The sequence below is a fragment of the Tenrec ecaudatus genome, chromosome 6 (genome assembly GCF_050624435.1).
Source record: "Tenrec ecaudatus isolate mTenEca1 chromosome 6, mTenEca1.hap1, whole genome shotgun sequence".
Lineage (NCBI taxonomy): Eukaryota > Metazoa > Chordata > Mammalia > Afrosoricida > Tenrecidae > Tenrec > Tenrec ecaudatus.
In genome coordinates, this window is record NC_134535.1 from 28,190,285 (window position 1) to 28,217,971 (window position 27,687).

At 44.8% G+C, this 27,687-nt stretch overlaps 1 pseudogene; it reads right to left on the reverse strand.

Moving 5' to 3' along the window:
• LOC142451367 (mitochondrial glutathione transporter SLC25A39 pseudogene) overlaps positions 1-27,233 on the reverse strand; it is a 34,849-nt pseudogene extending 7,616 nt beyond the window's left edge.
• Between the last annotated feature and the right edge of the window lie 454 nt (positions 27,234-27,687).

Sequence of the window (27,687 nt, forward strand, 5' to 3'; positions counted from 1 at the left end):
CACTTATCCACTAGTGCCACAGAACTCATGGTTCCTACAACTGAAAAGAACTGAATGCTGCCAACAGCCAAAAAAGGACGCGTGAGCTGGATCTTTCTCTGCTGAAGCTTCTCCTGGCTCCCGTCCAGGGGAGGTCAATGCATACTCGGGAAGTAGATGCACACTTTTCTGTACCACTAGGCAGACAGCTTTCCTGGTCAAATCATCACTCTTTCTGATACATAAAATGAAGCCTGGAGCTGGGTGTCTGGGTCCGTGTAGCACCTTGTTTAAGGGCTTTTACTCCTCAGTCACAATGCGGAGGCAGGAAAAGATTTATTTAACACTGTTTGACACATTTTGGAAATCCCATTCTATGTTTCAGTGCCTACACATATAGATTATTTCCCGGTATTTGGGTATTCTTCATTTGATACCTGGATGCCCACTGCTGGACTAGGTCTACTTGCTAGAAATCCTATGATGGATTATCCTATGAGTACCCTATGCATTTCGATGAGCACACCTCTCAGGTTGGATCCTGGGGACTTTGGGTCAAATGACCAGTCTGGGATTAATTCCTGTGACCAGGTCAGTTAGGACATCATGCCTTGTACCTGCGCTTTCCAGAACCCAGGCAGGATCTCTGGTTTGGAAAGGTGGACAGGACTGTAATGATCAGCTGTTTCACGAGTCCTTCCTCCTACCACCAATCCTGAATTATTCCTCCTCAGTGGACTTCCAGGATGTGTGCAGAAGGAGGCCACCACCTCTAGAGTCAGCTTATTCCACCATGAAGGTTCTTTTTGAGGACAGGGGCCAAATCTCATGCATTGTGTCAAAATGAACCCCAGTTCGTAGCAGAAACGCAGTGAATGAGTGAATTAATGCTATTGGAGCAAACACTGGCTTCTCTGTGGCTTCATTAAAATGGCCCTTGGGATGTTTCAGAATGATTTAAATCCCTTCTTGACAGAATGGTCTCTAAATATGTAATTATCCTGTCCTAATTAAGTGTTTCCTTCTCATTTGATATGTCTTCAAGTCCCCAAAGGATATTTCTTTGCATCAACTGCACCTTTTCTATGTTATTTTTATAATTACATGCAAGAAACAGACTCTGGACCTGTGCTATCTTAGACAGAGGCATACGTGGATATGAAGCATGCAAACTGTGGTCGGTCTCACAGGAGCTGTAGGGTGAGTGTAAAACACACACTGGATTTTAAAGATTTAGTATGAAAAACAATGCTATAGCGCAATACTACTTTAAGATGATACTTTTCTGGGTATATGGAATAGTAATTTAAAAACTGCATTTCAAAATTAATGCCACGTCTTTTTACTTCTTTAACTGTATACTCATGCTCATTGCCACTGAGTTCCTGCAGGCTCAGCTCGACCTCTAGGACACAGAACTGCCCCTGTGAGCTTTTGACACTGTTAACTCTTTATGGGAGTAGAAAGCCTCTTGTTTTTACCTCTCCCAAGAGCAAACCTCATCTTTTTTCCAAGGAGCAGCTCATGGTTTCCAACTACGACCTTGTGTTCTAAATGCAACACATAACTCTATGCCAACAGAAGTAATTTCTTTAAGTATAGCTACTAGAAAATTTTAAGTTACTTAAGTGGCTCACATTATGTTTCTACAGTGCTGCTCTAGACTGAACTCCTGAAAGACACATGGGCTGCCCTTGAAACTACCTCTCTTGCCACAGTACGGGAGCATGGAGGGAGAGCCTGTCCTCAAGGCAGGAGCTATTGCTACAGCTGTAGGCTCCGGAACTGATAGATCTACCACCGTCAGGAAGTTGACTACTGAGTTGGAAGGACATCTCTTGAGTTGACTCTCTGTTCTAAATCCAGTCACAGTTGGGTGCATCCTTAACTGCAAACAATTCTGGGAAGAGTGGATTTTGACTTCCCAGACTCTACATAGCCTGAATTTTGAATGTCAGGGAATGGATGGTAGGGAGTCTTTCAACAGACATGGTGTGTCTCAGGCCACGTTGTGTTTCTCAGTGTAGGTCCCCGACTGCTCAGGACATGGAATTTCTCCTAGACTCTGGTACTACAAGAGAGAGCGCTGGTTTTTCAAGGCTATTGTCTTTTCTTTTCTTAAGAGAAGATATTTCAGAAGCTTCTAGCCAGCCACTATTTTCAATTAGAATCCAGTCAATCAAGTTTGTATTTAAAATATATTTGTCTAATATAAGTTATCTTTACATAGACCATAGAAGTTACTTTACTGAACTAGAAGAAAAAACTAGGAGGCAAAGGACATTTATAGAGGCCTAAATACAGGCATGTACATATGTAAATATATTTATATATAATTATAGGGGAATAGATCTATGTACACATATTTATACGTTAAGTATTAAGGTAGCAAATGGACAAGTACCCCCTCAACTCAAGAATACGTTGCTCTAATAACCTGGCATTCTGTGATGCTCTCCTTTTCAACATAATTAATGAAGACAAAATGGGTTCATAAACAAATGTGGTGAAGAAAACTGATGGTGCCTGGCTGTCAAAAGATATAGCATCCGCGATCTTAAAGGCTTGAAGATAACTGAGCCTACATGGAAGAAGCACACCAGCCTGTGTAATCACGAGATGTTGATGGTATCAGGTATCAGGCATCAAAGACCCAGAACAAAAAATCATATCAATGTGAATGAGGGGGAGTGGGAAGTGGAGACCCAAAGCCCATCTGTAGACAATTGGATATTCTCTCACAGAAAGGTCACAAGGAAGAGATGAGCCAGTCAGAGGTCAGTATAGCACTGATGAAACATACAACTTGCCTCTAGTTCTTTAATGCTTCGCCCCCCCACACACACACCCCCACTATCATGACCCAATTCTACCTTACAAATCCAGCTAGACCAGAGCAGGTACACTGGTACAGGTAAGAGCTTGAAACACAGGGAATCTAGGACAGCTAAACCCCTCAGGAACAATAATGAGAGTAGCAATACCAGGAGGGGAAAGGGAACATGGGGGGGAGAAAGGATGAACAAATCAAAATGATTGACTTATAACCCCCTCCCAGGGGGATTAACAACAGAAAAATGGGTGAAGGGAGACAGTGGTTGGTATGATATGAAAAAAAAATTATCAAGGGTTCATGAAGGAGGGAGAGAGGGTTGGGGAGGGAGGGGAAAATGAGCCGACACCAAGGGCTCAAGTAGAAAGAAAATGTTTTGAAAATGATAATGGCAACATATGTACAAATGTGCTTGACACATGGGTGGATGGATGGATTGTGATAAGAGCTATAAGAGCCCCCAATAAAATGATTAAAAAAAACCCAGAAGCTATCTTTACTAAAGATGCCAAACTTCTCTTAGCAGTTCATAATCAACTCACTGCCATCAAATCAATGCTGACTCTTAGCGATCACCAAGCTTATAATTGGCTATGGGAGTAGAAACTCAGTCTTCTTACTGAGGAGCTGTTGGTGGTTTTGAACTGCTGACCAGGTGCATAGCAGCCCAACACATAACCACTATACCACCGGGACTCCATGAGCCTAGATTAGCCTCTTAAATTCACAGAAAATGGCTATTAAACAAGCATAATAAATTAAAACCTATCTTTATAAAAATGAACTAAATAGTAATGTAATCTTGGCCTATGGAATTGGAATATCAAATGTGTAGAATGATACCTGTGATTTTTTTTTCAGGCACCACAGAGAGAAATAGGTAGATCCAGGTCTACAACTAGATATATAACTGTATCTTGTTCAGACAACAATGTCCCATGACTTAAAGTGATGTTATATCAGAAGCAATGGGTGGAAGTGCAAGTGCCCATTCTAAAGGTGGAAGGCTTCCAGGGAGAGTAGAAATAAAATTGTCTTTATTTTAAAACTATCATATGGAAAAGAATTTGGCTTGTGTGTGTGTGTGTGTGTGTGTGCTAAGATAAGAACGAGAAAATTTAAGGAAGCAAAACATGGCTCAGAGCTTTTTAAAAAAGTAGGCACAATTTAGAATGGAGTGGACGTGTCTTCTTGCAAATATTAGAATAACGGGGATTTTTATAGGTGGGATTCTAGGGACATATGGTGATTCACTTGGAAGAGTGGTAACCTCTTCTCTTAAAATGGAATGATTTTTTAAAAAGAAGAGGATATGGAGCTATAAGCACTAAATGTGCTCTGGGATCCTCGATTGGATTCCAGCTAAAAAAGTGGATATGAGGTTGTTAGACGGGGGGCTCTCTCCCCCAAATGCCTGCACTCGCGGAAATCATCTGGCAATAAAGAGATTGCAGGGAAATCAGGCTCACTAATTCGACACCTATGGAAAAATCCAACCTGTGCCCACACACACTGCTAGGCACCAGCAATATTACATCACACAGGCACTCTTAAATTCAGCCAATAAGATCAGCCAATGCCCTCAACCACGCCTCCCCAGCTAGTGGGGATAAAAGCAGGTAGAAGCCCCCTTCTCTCACTTGTCTTATTCAGGTGCTAGCTGCAAACCAGAGAAGCTTCCTGCGGTGGCACGTTGCAGCCTCTCTGGCTCTCTTGGCCCCTGGGGATTTCCTGCTCTTTGTTCTGCACGTGTGGTTTCTGTGCTCCTGTTCTGGTATTCTCTTCCTGTGGTTTTTAGAGCTCTCCTGAAGTGGCCAACTTCAGTCTCCAGCTCCCACATGGTCCCCTCCGTGTTTTGTAGACAGATTAGCATTTACAAGCAGTTGACTTTAAGCAAAGGAGATCACCTTTGATAATGTGGGTGGGACTCCTCCAATCAGCTCAAGGCCTGGGGTTTCCCAGAAAGAAGGAATTTTGCCTCTAGGCTGAGAAATAGACATCTGCTAGTTTGCAGCCTGCCTGATCCCTGCGTTTCCAACAAGTCAGTGTGTCCTGGGAAAATTTCTTAAAATAAATGTACAGATAACTAGATTGATAGAGGTGGGATTGAAATTCCAGGGTGATGCAAATGATCTATTAACACTGGACTGCTAACTGGAAGGTAATGTTAGGTAGCTAGAGGCAGAAGTAAGGGTTGTCCCTCTTCTACTTACCAAAGCCTCCCTCCCCATTACAGGAAGTTGAAAGCTGTTTAAAGCTAGAGGGCACGCATGCAAACGGTCAGGTCTTTTGAGACTGGAAGGAAGCCAGTACACCTGGGTGGGACTCCATACAGGCCAGGTGGGCTTAATTCTGCCAATTGGGTCGACCAATACAGTGACCATGCTTCCAAAGGCGGGGTTGCTGAAAAGCCAGACGTTTTTCTCTCAAGCTCTCTCCCTCTGGATCTGACCCAGCGCTGCTTGGCTGGACTAGGCGTTCCTGCGCATTTGTGCTGCTTCTAACCTTTAGAAAGCTCACTTGGATCACAAACCAGGATTCGGCGTTATCGCGGGAGCCAAGGACCTCGGTTCTCTCTCTCTCTCTCTCTCTCTCTCTCTCTCTCTCTCTCTCTCTCTCTCTCTCTCTCTCTCTCTCTCTCTCTCTCTCTCTCTCTCTCTCTCTCTCTGTCTCTCTCTCTGTCTCTCTGTAATAGAGTTCAACTCTACCCTGAGGCACCCAGAAGGAAAGACCTGGCAGTGAGTGATGCACTTCTGAAAAAACAGCCCTGAAATCTATGTGGAGCTCAGCCCGACATCCATGAACTCACCACGAGTCAGCATTGAATCCATGCCAACTGGCTCATATTTAGAGATAGATGTGCTATTGGTTCTGTAGCTCTGGCGAACCCTAATCGCTCCTCCTTCCCACACCTTGCTGAGGGTGTGTGATGGATGTTGATAATACTGTATCAGTTTTCACTGCCTTTAATAATTCTTGCCTGAATATATTGAGTACCAGTGCCTAGGAATATGTGGGTATTTATCATCCTGGGTCTTAGCTTTAGGACTTAAGAGGAAATTTCAAGACACCATGAAAATCCCATTCCATATCCAGTTACTTAAAATATGCCATGAGGCCTTCCATATGAACCCACGGTCCTCACCCCGCTTCTCTGTAGACTGCACAACGGGAAACAAAGAAACTGTGATTATTGGCAGAGTCTTATGTCTGGGCTGCTGAGATAAGACTTTCTGACAGATTCAAACCACAGACTTTTGCAATAGTGATACAATCACTTCCGGCCCACCCTCAAGTGGAGAACATGCCAGAAAAGCGAACATTCGTGAGGAGGCTCTGGTTTCAGCAAAGTTTCTAGACTAAGGCTGAGTAGGAAAAGTCGAGAGAACTGCTTCAGAATGTCAGCCAACGGAAAGCCGTTGATAATATTATCAGAATATTGTCTGATATTGTGCTGGAAGATGAGGCCCCTAGGTAGGGAGGCACAGACAATACTATTAGGTAGCTAGTTCAAGGGCAGGGGATTGTCCCTCCCATGCTGGCAGAGGGCCCCATAAAGGAGGTTGGGAAGAGATTAGACACCTATGAAGACCCCAAACTGAGCATGCTCAAATTCAAGCCCCTAGCCAGGTGGGAAGTATGCCTGGGCGGCCTAAACTAGACCCAGGCTCATCACATCACCCAGGTGGGCTTAACACAACCAATACCTTCAAGCACACCTCCCCCAGCCAGGGGGTGGGCCAGGATAAAGGCAGGGAACACACACACACACACACACACACACGCACACACGGCTTGCTCTCTTGTGCCAGCTCTCTGGCCCTCCCTATGACTCTCCTGTCCCTGCTCTTGCTGCAGCCTCTCTGGCCCCAGTTCTGCACGAGTGGGCACGCTGTTCCATGAGGTTGCTCGCGTCCAGTTGTGACTTTCTGCACAGCTTCTGTGAGGCTCCGCGCACGTCCCTGAAATACCGGGTACCCTTGGAGACCGTAAAACCTGAAGCTTGTCTTGCGCTTCATAAAAACCCGCTTGGATTACAAAATGGACTTCAGCATGAATTCTTCCATTGTGTGAAGCCCAGAACAGAAGTATGACCCACTCGAGAAACCTTACGATACCAATAATGGATTTGTGCATACCAATATCTTGAGGATCGTGCAGGGGTGGGCAGCACTTCACTCTGTTGTAAATGGGGTCACTATGAGCCCCAGGCCAGCTCATTGGCAACAAACAACTTCAAGCCTTGGGAAGCCATGGCTCCAGGCGGCAAATAGCAGCAGTGTTTTTCAAGCTCCTTTCACGAAGTGAGGAGCCTCACCTTAGCCTGGGGTCACAAGCCAAAAGCTCTTAGGGTATTCATCCTCTGTCACTAGGGGAACAGCTGCTGTGGTCAGCTGTTATGCTCTGAAGTGGCCTCACTGTGTGTTTATAGTGGGAAACTTTATTGGCTTCACTGTCCAGTCTCATTGTTGGCATTGTACTAAGCATGAAGTCACTCTGCCTACTACTTCTCAGCAGCCGAATTACTGCCCACCTACAGCTGTGTCTGGGCTGCAGCCCAGTAGGCTACAACATCAACACCCATTTACTGCTTTTGCATTTTTGTCCTGGCTCTGAGGACCTGCTCATTTTGGTTTTGAACACAGTTCTGACTTGCGTTTTTTTCCATCTAGCATGGAAGCAACAAAGCCCACAGAGAAGAAGCACACCAACCTGCAAGATCACGAGGTGTCCACTGGAAGGGGTATCAGAAATTCAAAAAACATGCAATCGATATGGAAGTAGTGGAGACCCACAGTCCACTAGCAAGGCCATTGGACAGTCCCTCTCAAAAGGGTCACATGGAGGGGATGATAAATCCAGGGTGCAGAACAGCACTGATGAACCACAGAAGCAACCTCTAGTTCTTTCAGATGTCGTTCTCTTATTAGTAAGGTCTTTATGTGTAATACTTCACTAATCATGTTAGATTCGTGTATATTTAGGACTGCGAGGTCCACGGTAGTCAAGATCGATGACCCCCCAGAGGCAGTGACAGCAGTCAGGGTTCCCTGAGGTCATGGGAAGTGGGGTTAATAGTACAGATGGTTGTATAACCCTGCCCAACGGGAATGAACAACAGAACTGTATGTGAATAGCTAGGAAAGGTAGAAAGACAGGGATAAAGGGGGTTTCCTCCATCGAATGCCTAAGCTAAACAAATATTAGGGGTCTGAAAGAAATCAGGCGCACATTAGACACTGATGGGGACAACCCAAAGCTGGGTATGCTCACACCAATGTCACCTAGGCACAGGTGAAGGACAACTTGGGCATGCACACTAGGCACCAGCAACATTACATCACACATGCGCCTGAACTCAACCACTAAGATAGGCCAATACTCTCAACCAAGCCCCTCCCTGCCCCACACCCCGCCCCCATACTTCCGGGCAAGTGGGGATGGGAGGGGATAAATAGCAGACTGAGGGCAGGCCTGTCTCTCTCAGTCAGAGTGGGCGCCAGGACTTGCACTCTCTCCTGCGCTCTTTTTCCAGTTCAGGCACTCTTTGGCTCGGTGGACTCCTCTTAGTGGTCACTTTTCCATGTGCTTTTTTGTGCTCCTTTGAATCGGCCATTTTTGGTCACGAACTTTCCCACGGCCCCCGCCCTGCGGCCTTGCACACTCTCCAGAGGTAGCGTGTACAAACTTACCTTTCCCTCATAAAAGTGACTTGGATTACCACAGTGATTCTGGCCCGTGAATTCTTTCAGTGTTGAGAAGCCAGAACCGGGGAAAACCATTCCAGAGACCAATAGATAGATTGGAATGAGGATGATAGGTCAATAGAAACATTATTTTTATTAAAAAAATGTAAGCTTACAATTTATTTTGATGGGAAGCTTCTGATCCAGAAAGCCAACACATGTATAAAAATGAAGATTCAAGATTAGGAAAGTTACAGGATAAAACAGTTGGTGGAGAATGTCAAAATTCACTAAGTGAAATGTAACCAACTGACTAGTTGTGGGCAGAGTTACAAACCTGAGTAAGTGTTAAAAATAAAACTTTGCCGTCAAAATACAGCACTTAAGAAAAAATGTTCATAGTAGCATATGATGGTGATGCAGTATTATAACTATGATTATAACAAAAACTAGACCTCGGGAGTAAGTGAAGGGAAATAAATGCTATGAAATTAATATCCGATTTAAAAACAAAACTCAGTTGGCAAATGAGGGGGCATGAGAAAAAGAAGAAACAGGTTATTTAGTAATTCATGGTTTCAAGTGGAAATGGACAGCACAGGTACAGACTCCTTAGACAATATTGAAAGTGAGAACACTATCAAGGATTGAGGCCAAAATTGTGCTGAGAACCAAGTTGATGTTCCTAAAGGAATTCACTATTAAATCAGCAAGAGCTCAACCAAAGAAAAACCAAACCAAACCAAACCAGCCTCAGGAAAGCGGTAGTCAGAATGAAATATTCCAGACTGGAAGAAATCTTTGAATTAGAAAACCAGTGCTGTAGAATGGATACATTAAAGCAAGAACCGATTCAGGGTAAAACCAAAGTCATTATATGAGAAAATCTTGGGAAAACTGGAAAAAGATTTAAAGACAGAAAGAAATTAGGAGTGCGACATGAGATCAAATTATAGACATAGATGAGGTTAAGATTTTATATGATATGATAGTGGGACAAGAGGAAAGTAAAAGGAAATAGAGGAAAGAACTAGGAGGCAAAGGGCATTTATAGAGGTCTAAATACAGGCATGTGTCCATATGTAAATATATTTACAGATGATGATGGGGAAATAGAACTATGTGCATATATTTATATGTTTAGTATTAAGGCAGCAGATGGACATTGGGCCTCCATTCAAGTACTCCCTCAATGCAAGAACACTTTGTTCTATTCACCTGGCATTCCATGATGCTCACCTTCCTGACATGATCCCTGAAGACAAAGCAGGTGCATAAGCAAATGTAGTGAAGAAAGCTGATGGTGCCTAACTATCAAAAGACATAGCATCTGGGGTCTTAAAGGCTTGAAGATAAATAAGTGGCCGTCTACCTGAGAAGCAACAAAGCCCACATGGAAGAAGCATACCAGCCTGTGTGATCATGAGGTGTCGATGGGATCAGGTATCAGGCATCAAAGAACAAAATATCATATCATTGTGAATGAGGGGGAGAGCGGAGTGGGGACCAAAAGCCCATCTGTAGGCAACTGGACATCCCCTTACAGAAGGGTCACAGGGAAGATATGAGCCAGTCAGGGTCAGTGTAACAACGATGAAACATACAACTTTCTCTAGTCCTTTAAAGCTTCTCTCCCCGCCCACCCCCCCACTATCATGATCCCAATTCTATGTTACATATCTGGCTAGACCAGAGGATGTACAGTGGTACAGATAGGAACTGAAAACACAGGGAATCCAGGACGGATGAACCCCTCATGACCAGTGGTGAGAGTGGTGATACCTGGAGCGTGGAGGGAAGGTGGGTAGAAAGGGGGAACCGATTACAAGGATTTACCTATAACCTCTTCCCTGGGAGATGAACAACAGAAAAGTGGGTGAAGGGAAACGTCGGACAGCATAAGACATGACAAAATAATAATAATGTATAAATTATCAAGGGTTCATGAGGGAGGGGAGGGCGGGAAGGGAGGAGGAAAATGAGGAACTGATACGAAGGGCTCAAGTGGAAAGGACATGTTTTGAGAATGCTGAGGGCAACACATGTACAGATGTGCTTGACACAATGGATGGGTGGATGGATTGTGATAAGAGTTGTACGAACCCTCAATCAAATAATCTTTCAAAAATGTATCTGATAAAAGTTCTGTAAGAAGAATGGCTGCAGTGCATGTGGATGAAATGATGAAACATGTGGGATTTGTTTGAACACATACTGCCCTAATTTTTACAAATGTGGTATGCCCTAGATGAAGGAACATTAGACAAAATGCTGACTGCAGTTGAAGCTGTGCAAACAGGGCTCATTATACTATCAATATGTTGGCCATTTCTTCTATGCAACTTATCAACTGTCCTCAAAAGAGAGTGTCTGTGACTAATTTACTACCAGGGGCCCTTAGAGCTCTGCTCAGCATTCTGCTCCATTCTATGATTTTTCTATTTTTACACATGCTTGGACATTTCCATAATTAAAAGTTAAAATATTTATAAAAGAATGTTATGCCTGACACTATGCTAATGCATTTGGCAATCTCCTTGACCAAGTATCTAGTTTTCTAAGAAAACACATTACTAAAACTAAATTGGGAAGGGGAAAATCTGAATATGAGCAACTGCCACTGGAGAAATTGAAAAAGAATTACCCCTAGAAGATATTCTAAGATCTGATTATTTTATGTGTGACTTTCTTCAACACACCCAATTTTTATATTCTGTGAACTCTGTAGATACTCATGGCATGATCAGATTCATCTATAGAGCTAGTACAACCTTAACTACTGTTACTAGGAGCTACAGAGTTTGTTTTGACTCATAGCAACCCTGTAAGTAGAACAGAAAGAAACACTGCCCAGTCCTGTCATTCTCATAGTTATTGCTGTGTTTGAACCCATTGTAACAGCCACTGTGCCAACCCATCTTGTACACATAAATGTCTCCCATTTATCTGGATCACCTAGTGTGGCCCTGGTCAGAGTGGTCACTATGTGTTACCAGCTGTCATCTACTTCTAGTCTCTGAGTCCAAACTCACTGGCATCTTGTCTATACTGACTCATAAAAACCACCCTGTGGGTTTCCGGGATTGTAACTGTTTACAGGAGTAGAAAGCCCAGTTTTTCTCCCTCGAAGCTGGTAGTGGTTTCGAACTGTTGACCATGTAAATTGCAGCCCTATGTGTAACCACTATACCACCAGGGTTCCTCCTCTCTGGGTAGCTGCGGTTATTGATGTAGGCCATTAGTTCTGTAGACAGGTTTCCTCTTTGAGTCTTTGATTTCCTCCTTTCCCTTTTGTAGCAGATGAATAGAGACAAATGATGAAGCTTAGATGCCTGCTTGTAAGCTTTTAAGACCCCAGATACTATTTACCAAACTAGGATGTGGAACATAAACTTTATAGTTTATGTTGTGCCAGCTGATGGAGAAGTTCCACAAGACTACGGTCCTAAGCCTTTAAACTTAGTAAACTCACCTCGCAAGGTGTTTGGCTCTGTCTGGAGGTATCCATGTATGTTCCTTCTATGTATGAATATATGCGCAGCACTTTCAAACATCTATATAGATATGCCTACAGAATTATCTGTATAAGCTCATGTATATACATACACATTCCTATGAACATATAGTATGTAACATACCTGTGTAGCCACTCATGTTTTTTTTATGGTTGCTGCTGTTATCATTACATTGTACATATGATAGCATTTTTCAACGACGTCCTTGGTTTTTGTGTAATTTTGAAATTAATCATTATTTTGGGAGCTCTTACAGATATTATAACAATCCATAATTCAATTAGATCAAGCATAATTGTATTGTTGCTGCCACCATCATTTTCAAAACATTTTCTTCTTGAATTCTTTGATATCAGTTCCCCTTTATTCCCTCCCTCCCCTCCCAGGAAGCCTTATTATTGTATTACTATTATTTGCCATAGGGAACAGGTTCCAGAGGCTATCATGGTTGGGGTGAAGGAGGAGTATAGTGGATCCATCAGGGTCCCTTGTCGACCCTGCATATTATGTAGGGTCAGTGTTTGGTGGTACGATGTTTTACTGCCTTGTGGTCTTGTAGGGTGTCAGAGAGGGGGTGAGATTCAGCCTAGGAAGATGTTTTGGTGTCTGGTATGGCTACGAGAGCTGTATTCTTGTGATTGAGTGAGTTATCTTGAGGGAATGCACCTCTGGTGAATCAGGTTAGAGGGGATGTGGGATGGTAGAAAGCTAAGTGGGGGTGGGGTATGGGGTCTCTTCCTGTTGCCCATCTAAGTAGCCTAGGGGGATGGAGAAGACCAGTTTTTGGCTGAGGCCTTGGACTTCAGGTCCTGGTGGCTTTTTTGTTTTGTTATGTTAATGAACCAGGTTTGTGGTGGCTTAGTTTCAAAGTTAGGCAAAGGAACACAGCTGCAGAATGAGTTTTTTTTTTTAAACGGGGCTTGTATGGTGCTCTGGTATTGGGGCTGTGTCACGCTGTCCTCCAGGAAAGGGAGATTAGATTGGCCGAGTGGGTTTGGGGTGCACTGGGTCTGCGATCCCCTGGGTCACTCCCAGCTCACTCCTGCACAGCTCTGCAGCCTGTGCTCCAGGGATCTGCTTTCTGCTGCTAGTAAATATCCTAGTGGCTTTCCCTTGCAGCAAATTAGTGTCGAATTACCTATCATTCCCCACTATGGAAGAGGGTGGCTGATATAGGAGCACAGAGAAATCCCACGACCATCCAGGAAGAAGAGCCACTCCTGGAGCACCTTTGAGTGCTCTCTCTGAAGTGGTGGAGACTAAGACCAGAGTGGCTGTGGAATGGACACTACTGGGACAGAGCCAAGGAGACAGACTGAGACCAAAGGCTGAGGCAAGGAGACTGTGGGCCAGAACAGAGTTACGGCACCAGGCTACGAGACTGCGAGAGACTGTGGGCCAGAACAGAGTTACGGCACCAGGCTGCGAGACTGCGAGAGACTGTGGGCCAGAACAGAGTTACGGCACCAGGCTACGAGACTGCGAGAGACTGTGAGCCAGAACAGAGTTACGGCACCAGGCTACAAGTCTGCGAGAGTCTATGAAACTATAAGGTAGAGCAATGGGCTGACTTCCTGAGCCCCAAAGGCAGAGGCCAAAGGGCCATCTGTGTGGGAAACTGAGAACTTAGAAGACCGTATGCGGACAAATTCTCTACACTCATATTTTAAGAAGTCCGGGAGGCCAAGACTCCTCTGGAGCGTGGCCTTCGTGCTCATGGGTTGGAGATGAATCCCAGCCACATTCTCCTAAGTAAAAATTATTCCCCGCGATGTCCCCATATAAGAATGCCAAATTTAAGGTATGGCTGGCAAACACGTGGTTTCTTAAATGGTAACTACTTGAAGACTGTCTACCATGAAGAACAATCTGACCATCTCACCCTAATTACGGCCCACTTCCGAATTGTTCTTTCAAAGCACGGCATGTTTCCACTCGACATGCTCTTTCCTGGTCAGAACCAGAGGCACAAATTTCTCAGCATCCCTTTTCCTTCCCAAATCTTCCTTTAAAATCCGCTGAACCGAGCTCTGAGACAGTCCAGATAACTTTCCCATCTCTTCACTGGTCTGTCATCGGTCTTGACACAAGTGCATGAATTTTGTCAACATTTTCATCCATTTGGGAAGTTGATGGATGTTCAGAACAAGGTGTGACAGCAATAGACTTTTCACCTGTTTGAAATGAGAAAACCACTCCTACCCTTGACTTCTTCCCATAGCGCAGTCCTTGTAAGCTGTGTTCCACATTATAACAGTTTCTGTGGCATTTTTCCCAAGCAGGAAGCAAAATTTCACAGCCTTACGCTGTTCTTTTAAATTGGCCATTACAAAAAAAGAAGTTCTAGTGAAACTGCTTTTATGAAAAAATTCACTGTGACCAGAGAGAACCTTCCCAGGTAACTCCACTAGATGTACTAACTCAGAGTGAGTTGCTGGATGCTCACTTAGTGGGAAAAATGCATACTATACACACACAAACACACACACACACATATAATCTCACATCAACATCAGAAGCTAGTTGCTTGCAAAAAAAAAGCAACTTCTTGTTTTTGTTTTCAATTGTACTGAAGTCAGTACTGATAGTGTTATGTCACTCACAAGAGCCGCTGAACGCTTCAAGGCCCCCTTTCAGGGATGGAGAAACTGAGTTTGCCAGTGTGGATGACTGGCAGTATTCATTTTTTTAAAAAATTAAATGATCATTTTATTGGGGGATCTTTACAGCTCTTATAACTATCCAGACATCAATTGCATCAAGCATATTCGTACACATTGCCCTCATTATTTTCTAAACACTTACTTACTATTTAAGCCCTTGGTCTCAGCTCCTCTTTTTTCCTTCCCTTCTGTGACCCCTTGATAATGATAAATTATTATTTTCATATCTTACACCATCCACTGTTTTCCTCCCCCCATAGTTTCTGTTGTTTGTCCACCTGTGTGGGTGTGGTTATGTGTCGATCAGTGCCATGGGCTCTCCCTTCCTCCCCTCCTTTCTCCCAGCCTTCTGGTATCACTCTTCCCATTCCTGTTCCTGGATTCCATGTGTCCTGAGCTCTTATCTCTCATCTGTACCTGTGCACATGCTCCGGTCTAGCCAGCAGTGAAAGGCAGGAGTGGGGTCACGATAGTGGGGGCTGAGGAAGCCTCAAGGATTGAAGCATTCTTTCATAATTTGTGACCGATGTTAATCTTGCGAAGATCTGGAATTCTTTTGCAGACAAGGAAAACACTTCCTGTGGTTCAGAGGCATCCCCAGACCCTGGCAAAAGAGGCTTTGTCTTGAAGGCAGCTACCCAGTTAATTTTTTTATAAATGTTCATGAAAGTTATCTTTGTCAGTTTTTGGTAACTTTCTATAAGAAAGACATTTGAATTTATACAAATAGCATTGATATGTATATATGTAGCCATCTCTTCCAGGGAACATCTATTTTTAGGTATTAAAATGGCTTCTTTTTAAAAGTTGCATTTAATTGTATTTAAAATTCCCATATATCATAGCCTGTCCTTATTTTTGTCCTGTTTATGAAATTGCGAAGAAAAAACCTCAACAACAAAAGTATAATCTCTTGTGGCAGTTATGTAATCTCCTGTCAACTTGCAAACGCATAGAGTCTAGCCTGTCAATCAGGTAATAGCCAATGAGGCTTGTGTGTGGGCGTGGCCTTCTCCTGAGGATTCTGGGAACTCCTGTCTTCCTCCCTGGAGGTGGGAGACACTCTGCTTTGTCTTCTTGCTAAAGCCCTGCAACTGGAGGAGCCACGGGGAGACCCATGCCAGCCCTGAGATGCTTCCACCACCACTGGATCCACAAGGCTTTCCACTCACTGGTCTATGATCTTCCTGCTTTCAGCATCATTGCATGGATGTGTGAGTCTAAAGAGGAATTTATGGACTAGTATTGACATAAGGGCTAATATTGAACTTGTGGACTTGATCTGGACTTGGCTGGGATGTTTTCTTCATATACAAATACTCTTTGATATAAAGCTCTTTCTTATACATATATGAGTCTCTCTGGATTTATTTCTCTAGTCAACCTGGTCTAACACAGCCATTATGCTGTTTCAAGGGTTAGTTAGCATATGCGAAAATAAAATAGTATCTGGACACATGGTCATTATTTAATAATTTTTAGCTTTATTATTTGGCTGATGTTTCTCCTCAGTTGAATGGTTCCTACTGCCCTGGGTGGGTAGCATTCCCTCTACAGGAAATTATCAATATCAGCCAGGCATCACTTAAGATGTTTTAGTTGGAAAACAAAAAAAAAGAAAATCAAGCAAACCATACAACAAAACCCAAACTTTATTTGGAATTTATAGTGGTGATGATGACACAGATAGTAATATGATTGAATGATTAAATTATATGGTATGTGAAGTAAATATCAATAAAACTATTTTTAAAAATTCCACAAAACCAAAACTTTACTGCAATCTGATTAATAATAAAGGTCAGTGATCAGATATGATAGAAATATTTAAAACTGGTACAACATGGATCTGGACCAATTAGATTAGGCATCTAAGACATCTTAGAATACATCTGAGCCATGTAAAACTGGGATGGTTATACTAGAGCAGTGGTTTTCAATCTTCCTAATGCCATGATCTTTTAATACAGTTTCTCATGTTGTGGTGACCCCCAACCATTAAATTATTTTTGTTGCTACTTCATAACTGTAATTTTGCTACTGTTATGAATCTGGCACCCCTGTGAAAGGGTTGTTTGACCCCCGAAAGGGCCACGACCCACAGGCTGAGAACCACTGCCCTAGTGTGTATCTGAATATATACATATACAAGGGCTCATGCAATTGAAGACCCCAGAAGCAGCAAGCTCCCTTCAGGCGAAGCTTTATCTGAAATATACAAAATACATATCTTCTTCTTTCTGTTCTTTTTAAAAATTTTAAAACTTTGTGAAATTTATCATAAACTGAAGAGGTCACGTGCCACAATACACTTGCTGAGCTAGAAATCTAGGGCTTTGCTGTGTTGCACTGACAGCAGAGTCCTGAGGTTCACTGGGCCCACGGTATCCTTTGCACTTACTATGATGGCCATGGTGTGTGCTGACGGGCTGGCCTACTTACACTCCCCTTCTAGAGTTCTATTCTGGAACCATTTGTATTCCCAAACAAGCATTAGGACACTCCGGGGAGAGTGTGCATATGGATACTGGGGAGAGAATCAATAAATTTATTTTTAGTGCCAAATATATCATCTATAGATCCAATAAGAAAACCACATGGCATTCTTTTTTATTTTCCACATGGTATTCTTAATGGATTCTTTATAAAGATATTCTTTATAAAACATTTCAAACATTAGATAGTAAAATGCTAATATTACTAAAGAAAAAATGGAAAAAGTACAGGCATTGGAGGAGGAATGCAACTGGCCAGTAAGTATGTAAAAAGGTGAAAACTTTTATGTAAAAAGACAACGACATGAAGATTAAAAACTAGTATGAGAAACCATCTTTTGCTTAAACAAATGACAAAATAAAATAATTCAAGGAGCAGGATTGCCCCAAGTAACCCGTTTGCTTGTCCCCAGTGGTTTGGGCCAAAGACTAACTGGACTTGGGGTCTTGCTCTTCTACCCTTTGGAGGAGTAGGGCCTAAATTTAGTTCGTCAAAGAATCATACCTTCCCCCCACGCCCCCCAACCCCGCCAAGATTACTAGAGAGAGAGAGGCTCCAGGTGCAGGGAAACTGGCCTTCCAAGATCACTCCTATAAATAGCTGGTACTCTCCAACCAGAGTGCTTAACATGCTGATAGGCGCTTTCATGCTTGTTACTTCAGAATAAGACCCAGAGGTGGTGCAGACTCTGGCATAACTCTCCATGGGCTGGAGGCCAGACTAGTTGACAGACCGATCAGCTCTCAGGCGGATCCTGGCTTTATAAATGTCTTCTTCAACCCATACTTTGTGAGGTTGTGGAAATTTAATCCTAACTCTAATTGATTGCATGATGTAATGGTTGATTTTATGTGCAAGCTTGGCTCGCCTATGGTGGCCAGTTAATTGGTCAGACACTCATCTAGATGTTGCTATGGAGGCCTTTGGTAGATGTGATTAACATTGACAATTGGTTTACTTGAAGCAAAGGAGATTACCTTATCAATGTGGGTGGACTTCATCCAAGTGGAAGATCTTTAAAGCCAAGCACTGATGTTTTCCAGAGAAGGAATTCTGCCTCAAGAGCGCAACACATTCACCGGGAAGGGGTTTTCGGCAGGCTGGTCTGCCCTACAGACATGGGACTCAACCACCTCGACCCTGAGACCCTATTTCTTTAACTAAGTCTCTCTTTGTGTATCAGTTTGATTCTGTTTCTTTGGAGAACCCTAAAGGATACTCTTGAAGAGGCTCGGAAGTTTACACAAGAAATGAATGATATTTACACATTCTCCGCAAGAAGGAGATTTGGGTTATGGATATACTCATCCATGGTGCCCTGAAACCACCTCCAACCTTTTGCAGACGCACGTACAATGTGTTCAAGGGGTCATGATATGTTCATTTTCAAAGAGGCGGAAAGATATTAAAAAATGGTCGATTCATTACTATGTCACAAATGTCCTCAAGACTTCATGAAATGCTGAACAGAATACATTCCGTAATGTTTGAATTAAAACAAAAATGAAAAAACGCACCATATACTAATTGATTCCCCTAGAAATTAGACATCTGTGCTGTTATAAGAGTCCTGGTGGGCTGTGCGTTCCTCCTTGGGCTGCTGACAAAAAGGTCAGCAGGTTTGAACCTGACCTCCACTTCCAAGGAGCACGCTGAGGCTTTCTATTCCAACAAAGAGCTGCAGCTTCAGAAACTCACCGGGGCAATGCTGCTTGATCTGTAGGGTCTCTGTGAGGCAGAGTCCACTAGAAGGTCACGGGCTTGTGATAGGTCAAAGGGCCCTGGTGGCATAGTGGGTTATGTGTTGGGCTGCTAACCTGGAGGACAGCAGTTTGAATACCCTAGCCACTCCTCTGACAAAAGACGAGGCTGCTCCTGTGAAGATTTACAGTCTCGGAAACCCGAGGGTCTCTCTGAGTCAGAATGGACTCAATGGCAGTGGGTTTGTTTTGCAAATCTAGGTGAGGAATCCGTAGAACCACAGGAAAGCGGCCACTTTCTGACCAGAGCATGAGAGCGACAGCCCTCACAGGGAAGGCTGAGTAATTCCGCCATCTGGTGGCCAGACAGAAAAATGTCCGATGTCTGAACTACAGGTCTCTGTTCCGAGGAATGGCCACCCCTGTGCTGAAAACTCAACCTTGAAAGTGCATCTGCCGCACAGTGAAAAATGCCTTTGGTATTTTCTGAACTAAATCTTCTGGAATGAGTCCAAGGTCCAACCGACAAATGCAGATTCCATCATCCATGGGCTGCCTGGTGTCATGGAAGGATTTTATGCTATGCGGTCAGTATGTGCCCATCCCCATCAGCTGTTCACAGACAGGCCCATCCACCAGCCCCGGGGTCCAAATGAGGAAGTCTGAAAACACAGAGACTGTTTCCGCTGGAAACGTGAAGCGTGGGTGCCGTCAGTAGAAGCCGGGGCACTTAACTTCTTTCATACTTGTGCTTCAGAACCTAGCCTCAACCCTGCGGGGATGGTTAGTATTATTTTATACGTAAGAAAGAGCATTATACGTGGGAGGGCTTGCTTTACCTGACTTTGGCACATACTATGCAGCCACAGTTCTCAAAACTGCATGGTATTGGTACAATGACAAATACTCAGACCAATGGAAAAGAACTGAAAACCCAGAAATAAAGGCATCAGCATACACACAGCTAATCTTTGACAAGGGCCCCAAAAATATCAAATGGGAAGCAGATGCCCTCTTTAACAAGTGGTGCTGGAAAAAATGGATATCAACATGCAGAAAAATGAAGCAAGACCCTTATCTCACTCCATGCATAAGAATAAACTCAAGGTGGATCACAGACCTTGAAGTTAAACCCCAAACTATTAGGGCCATCAATGAGGGAATTGGGACCAACTTGAGAACTTTGGCTCAGGGAATACACAGGCTATCAGAAATAGGGAAGGACACAAACACAGAGGAGGCACAAATTGACAAATGGGATATACTGAAGATAAAACACTTGTGTACATCTAAAGAATTCACCAAGAGAGTAATAAGAGAGTCCACAGACTGGGAAAACATCTTTAGCAATGACACATCAGACAAAGGCCTTATTACTAAAATCTACAATACTCTGCTAGCTTCCAAAAAGAAAAAAACCAATAGCCCACTTGAAAGGTGGGCAAAGGACTTGAACAGAAGTTTCACAGGCGCAGAAATCCTAATGGCCAACAAACATATGAGAAAATGTTCCCGATCTTTAGCCATAAGAGAAATGCAAATTAAAACAACAATGAGGTACCACCTGACACCCTCAAAGGTAACCCAATTCAAAAAATCAGAAAGCAACAAGTGTTGGAGGGGCTGTGGGGAGACAGGAACTCTCATCCACTGCTGGTGGGCCTGTAAGTACATACAGCCACTATGGAAATCAATCTGGCGATACCTAAAACAGATGGAAATAGAGTTACCATATGACCCAGCAATCCCCCTACTGGGCATATACCCAGAAGAGGCAAGGAACAAACCAAGACCAGACATCTGTGCTCCAATGTTCATTGCGGCACAGTTCACAATTGCAAGGAGTTGGAAGCAACCCAAATTTCCATCAACTGACGATTGGATTAAAAAACTGTGGTATATACATACAATGGAGTACTACGCATCACTAAAAAGCAGTGATGAACGTATGAGGCACATAGCGGCATGGGAAGAACTGGAGGAAATCATGCTAAGCGAGGTAAGTCAGGCACAAAAGGACAAGTACAACATGAGCCCGCTGAGGTAAGAATTAAAAAATTTTTTTAAAAGTAAAAGTGGCATAGGGAAAAAAGCTACTGTATACAAACATTTTAGGGGTGAAGACTGTGTAGTATGGAAGAGATCAGACCAAAAGCAGGGATGTACATGGTAGACAATGGTGGAGGAGGTGGGGAAAGGAAAACAAAAGGATGAATACAAGGAAGAAAAGGGTAGTGGGGTCATGGGGCATTAATCCACCCAAGGGGAGGGTATTGTTTATATCTCCACAGGGAAAGTGGAATCAGACTTCAACCCAGTGTCGCAAGGTGTGAATGCAATATCCCGGCGTGGAGTAGGGAACCAGTGGAGAGGTCTGGGAGGCTGGCCCCAGCACCATAAATTAAGTGGATTCCTGCCCCTCCCCCGAAAAGAATTTGTTCCAAAGGACGACATTGACTCTGCAGCTCCGGGAGATGAACGTATCTGATCAGAGCACACGGGAGAAGATGAAGGGGCAGGAGGAGAGAGTGGAGCACAGCCTGGCCCACCAGGCCGTGATGATGATGTTCCTGAGTATAGCAGCCAGTCCACAGAGAGAACAACATGGCTGGCCCCACTATGAGAAATGATGCCAATCAGTGACTAAGGGCGATACAGGGGACAGCACCGGAGACACAGTGTGGGAATTGCACCTGACCTGATCCCACCACACCGAGGCAAATCCCTGGGGGAGAGCAGCGGAACAGCAAGGGAATGGAGTGGCAAGGTCCCCAGGGAATGCTGAAAGTGGACTTTGGGGCCAGGGCGTGATGCCCCAACAGACTGGACTGGAAAACGCTCCTAAGGGCCAGCAAATGATCCCTGAACTAACTACAAGCTTTTCTCTTGTGAACTGTTTTGTTCTGTTCTTTGTCAGTGGTTTGTTTTTGTTGTTTTGTTGTCTGGTTGCATACTGTTGCTTTGTTTTCCTCTGTCTTGTTTTCGTGCATGTTGTTGTCTCCACAGGTCTGTCTGAATAGGACAGGCTGGATGAACTATCTGGAGGAAAAACAATGGGACCGACAGTTCCGGGGGGGACTTGGGGTGGGGGGGTAGGGGGGGTCAGGGGGGTAAGGAAGTGGTGTTAACAAACCCAGGGACAAGGGAAAAACATGGGACCCCAAATGGTAGAGAAGGGGGAGTGGCAAGCCTGGTGGGAAATGATCAAGGGTAAGGTTGCTTAGAGAAGAGGTATACTCTAGCCCAGGTGGCGACGAAGCATGGTAGTAGGGCAGGAGGAAAGTCAAGGGAGATGGAGGAAAGAGCTAGGAGTCAAAGGGCATTCATGGAGGTCTAGATAAAGACATGTACATGCAAATATATATAGGAGGATGGGGAAATAGATTTATGTGTCTATATTTATAGGTCAAGTATTAAGGTGGCGGAAGGACCTTGGGCCTCTACTCAAACACTCCCTCAATGCATGAATACCTTCTTTTATTAAATTGGAACTCTATGATGCTCACTCTCCCGACACAACGGCTGGAGCCAAAGTGGGTGAACAAGTAAATGTGGTGAAGAAAGCTGATGGTGCCCGGCTATCAAAAGAGATAGTGACTGGGGTCTTAAAGGCTTGAAGATAAACAAGCCGCCATCTAGCTCAGAAGCAACAAAGTCCACATGGAAGAACACACCAGCCTGTGTGATCGAGTGGTCCCGAAGGGATCAGTTACCAGGCATCAAAGAACAAAAAATCATATCATTGACTGCACACCTCCATGATAGGATCGCTGAAGACAAATGGGTGCATAAGCAAATGTGGCGAAGAAAGCTGATGGTGCCTGGCTATCAAAAGAGATAGTGTCTGGGCTCTTAAAGGCTTGAAGGTGAACAAGCGGCCATCTAGCTCAGAAGCAAAAAAGCCCACATGGAAGAAACACACCGGCCAGTGCGATCACGAGGTGCCAAGGTACCAGGTATGAGGCATCATGCAAAAAAAAAAAGGATATAAGTGTGTGTATGTATGTGTATATGTGTGTATATGTATATATGTATATATATACCATATTAAATGAAGGGGGAAGTGCAGAGTGGAGACCAAGGCCCAAGTGTCGGCCAATGGAGATCCTCTCATAGAGGGGTTTAGGAGAGGAGATAGGTTAATTAGGGTGCGAGGTAGTACCAATGAAGAACACAGCTTTCCCCCAGATCCTGGATGCTTCCTCCCCCCAACTACCATGATCCGAATTCTACCTTGCAGGGCTGGATAGGACAGAGGTTGTACACTGGTACATATGAGGGCTGGAGGTACAGGGAATCCAGGGTGGATGATATCTTCAGGATCAAGGGTGTGAGGGACAATGCTGGGAGAGTGGAGGGTGAGTGGGTTGGAAAGGGGGAACTGATTACAAGGATGCACCTGTGACCTCTTCCCTGGGAGAGGGACAGCAGAGAAGGGGGGAAGGGAGACCCCGAATAGGGCAAGATATGACAAAATAACGATGTATAAATTACCAAGGGCACATGAGGGAGGGGGGAAAGGGGAGGGAGGGGAAAAAAAAGAGGACCTGATGCAAGGGGCTTAAGTGGAGAGCAAATGCCTTGAGAATGATTGGGGCAGGGAATGTATGGATGTGCTTTATACAATTGATGTATATATATGTATGGATTGTGGTAAGTGTTGTATGAGTACCTAATAAAATGTAAAAAAAGAAAAGAGGAGAAAAATATGATTAGGGCAAAGACTGTACAGATGTGCTTTATACAATTGATGTATGTATATGTATGAACTGTGATAAGACTTGTATGAGCCCCAATAAATTGTTTAAAAAAAAAGAAGAAAGAGCGTTATAGTATAGTAACTTATAGTAATTTTAAAGTAATTGTATATCACGAAAACATCCCAGCCCAGTCCAACTCCAGTCTACAAGCCCCAAATGAGTCCATAAGTCTCTCTTCAGACTCATGCAGCCCAGTGTGGATAATTTATTAACAATATGTTGTAAAGGAGAAGTGCAATCGAGATGTGCCAGAGAACAGGGGAGCGTCTATTCCCTGAGCAAAGCCCTAACAAAGAGCGTCGAGGTGGGATTTGATAAGCAACTTCATCTAAGCAAAGAAAGACAAATACCTGAGACATTGCTTTGATGACCGTACCTAACTGCATTGCTGGTTAATTCACAAGGGCTCCTTGACTCTTTACCTTCTCAATTAGCTTTATACATGCATCCTCTCATCATTCTCAACCGGAGGAGAGCTCATTTCCCTTTTTCAATCTTTAACTGCTCCTATTTTTACCCTTGCCTCTTTGGAATCAAAGTGTAAACTTGCCTTATACATGAGAGAACAGAAAAAAACAAATACCTTATTTTGAGAAAAAAGAAAAAAGTTTTCCCTCTGCTTTCAGTCAGTTATGCTTTTTTGAACCATCTTCTTGAGTTGAGACACCACACCCTGGCTTGAAAAACTGTTATGAATTATGAAACAAATGCAAACCTGTTCTTTGGCTATTTTGGGCCTGCGCAGGGAGATCAAAGGCACAGGAAGTTTATAAAAGCCCAACAAAGAACAAACAGAATTGCAATGTACGGTGCGTCGGTATCTGGCAAACGTAAGAATGTCTGGCGCTGTAATACTGACACCTCGACACACGAGAAAGCCCCTCCATAAGCAGCATCATGATAAACGGAGAAAAGGTTGAAGTTGTCCAGGGTTTCAGTGAGCAATAAACAAACAATAAGCAACATTGTGATAAGGAGCGGAAAGACTGAAGTTGTCCAGGGTTTCATTTCATTTGGCTCCACAATCAACACCCCTGGGAGCAGCAATCAAGAAATTAAATGACATATTGATTACACTGGGTAAATCTGCTGCAGAAAGACCCTTTTAAAGGAGTAAAAAGCAAAAATGTCACTTTGAGGCCTAAGGCACGTTGACTGAAGCGTTGTCTCATGTGAGAGCTGGGCAGGAAGGAAGGAAGACTGGGAACAACTGATGCCCTTGAGTCACGGGGTTGTCAAGGAAGACTGAACATACCAGGGATTGCCAGAAGAATGGGGAGCCCTGGTGGTACAGCGGGTTACATGTTGGGCTGTGAAGTTCAAGGTCAGCTCATTAAGACTGTCCTAAAGACGTCTTGAAAACTCAAAGGGGGCAGTTTGACTCTGTCCTGTGGGCCACTGTGAGTTGGAAGACACTCAATGGGCCAGAAGGCTGAACAAGATCTCTTGGATGGATGGCTGGAATTGTCCTTAGAATGCTCCTCACACACTTTGGACCTGCTATCAGGAGGAGGCTGTCCTGCTTAGTAGAGAGTCATCGAAAAAGAAGAAAACCCTCAAGAAGCTGAAGTGACCCCGTGGTTGTGCCAATAGGCCCCAACACAACCATGCTTATGACAGGCTGGGGCAGGACCGGCCAGGGTTTGGTTCTGCAGCACAGGGGGTTGCTCTGAGTCCCAATGGACTCAATGGTGCTGAATAACCTTCTTGTTATTGTTGTTAGGTGTTGTTAGGTGTTGAGTTGGTTCCGACCCATTACCAGTTCTCTGCATTTCCACCACTTGTCAAGTTTGTCGTACTGTGGTGGCTTGTGTGTTGCTGAGAAGCTGGAAACTGTGTCAGATGCCAGCAGGGTCACCAAAGTGAACAGGTTTCAGCTGAGTTGCCAGACTAAGAACAGACCACGAAGAGGGGCCTGGCTGCCCACTCTGGATAGTTCTGAAGCAACCACAACATGCTAAGGCACCAATGTCCAGTTTCTAAAGTGCTTTTATGCTCGTTAGTCAAGACCACCCTAAAGAGAAGGGCTAGCCAGGCACTAGTTAAAATTTTTTAATCAGTTTTATTGGCACTTAATCCACATATCACATAAATCAATAGTTCAGTCATATCAAGAATTATACAGTCATCACCACATTCAATTTCAGAACATTTTTTCCTCCCCATGATTAAATCACCTTTAAAATGTGTGTAATCACCTTCAGTTCTAGTGCACCCTCCCCTTCCACCTATATTGTTTGTTTTTTTTAATCATCTTCAGATGTAAGGAATTAATAGAGGTAGGAGAGACTGAGGCAGGCCCAGTTACAACAAACATACAGGGGCAGGGAGGTGGGGAGCTGGTGGCAAATTTGGGTTTGAACTTGCGGGGGGGGGGGGGGGGCGGGGGTAAGAAAGTGAGGATCCTTGAGTCTGGGGTGTGGGGTGCAGCAGGAAGAAGGCCCGGTCTGAGGAGGGCCTGAGGATGGTCCGGTGGGGGGAAGCCACAGGGCCTGCCCCTCGGTGCTGAGGAAAGGCACTTGGCTCAGTCTCCTTCAGCCCACAGCCCACCCGAGGAGATGGGAGTCCCTGAGCCCCTTTCAAGGGCCTGGCAGCCGCTGGCTGACTGAGCTTCTGGAAGAAGCTTTTGGCGAACTCGTAAGTGCTGATCATCATGGCACAGAAAGGGGCGGCCTTGATGATCTGGGCAGAAAGCCTGCAAAGAGCCCTTTGGTGCCCGACTCAACCTGGATCCTCCGCAGCAGCACCCAGGTGGAGTCAACCTGTGGTGGCCTCACTCTCAGAGCCTCCACTGTGCCCAGCGCGACTTGGCGCTGAGTCTTCACCACATCGAAGGGCAGGGTCAGGATGGCTGCCACCGTCCCTGAGATTCTGCCAGCCACAAAGCTGTTGCCCACGGATGTCTGGTCCTTTGGCCTGGGCCCACTCAGCCAGCCCTTCACCAGCTCATAGCTGAACCAATACAGGGCAGTGGGCCCCCAGCCCAGCCACAGGGAGGCCAGCCGCCCCTAGTCACTGCAGCCTGCACAGAGGCGCCCAGCTCCCGATAGGACACATGCTGAGCCTGCCAGCTCCAAGGGGCTGACCACAGTCACGGTGCCCAAGCGGGCCAGAGTGCCAGCCACCATGGGGACATAGAGGTCAGAGGTCAAGGCTCGGTCGCACAGGAAGGTCTTGAATTGGTCATAGGAGGTGAAGCAGATGGCAGTGGCCGGCACTGACAGCACCAGGGGGGGCTGGGAGGCCACTCCGCAGGTCCTGGCGCCCCCGTGCCGCACGATCTTCACAAAGGCATCCGTGGTGCGGGTGAACCGGGTGGGGTCATGAAGCCAGGTGGCACAGGTAGAGGGGCTCCAGGACACCGTTGCAGAGCAGGAGGCACTTCCCTGTGGGTTGGAGAGAGGAGGGCAATTTGGTGCAGGAGACGCTCCAGAGTCTAGAGGGCGGCTTCAGTTCGGTGGCCACCGAGGGGCTCTGGGACTGCAGACGCACCTTCACCACGTCCAGGGGCGTCATGGAGAGAGAGGTGACCACTGCTCCAGCGCCCGAGGCCACCATCTGTTGGAGGGCGCTAATGCCCCCCGGGTCCTGGTCAGCCATCTTGTAGTCTCAATTCTGACGCTAGGCCGGTGCTCGCGCGGAGCCGGGAACCGGGCGTCCGCCCCGCTCAGAGGCCTCTGCATGCTTCCCACCTACATTGTTTACTCCAGAAACCCCTCACCTTTCCTATTCCACCCCTCTCCCGCCCCCCACCATCCTCTACAAACCCTGGCATCAGTTATCTCTATGCATCCACTCTGTCTGTGCTTCACAAACTGGTAAGTCCAACAGAAATCTTAAAGAACAAAAGCAAAATGGAGTGGCAAGAATAAAACAATAGTAATATAAAGATAAAAATACAGTAAGAAAAGACCACCACCAATATTTAAAAATCCAGGAAAGCATCAGACTAGATTGGAAAACATTCCTACAGGTCAGCAAACAGACCTTGAACTATTTACAGGCTTTTTCCCCTCATTGGTTGTTGTTGTTGTTTTGTTGCTCTGTTTTTCTC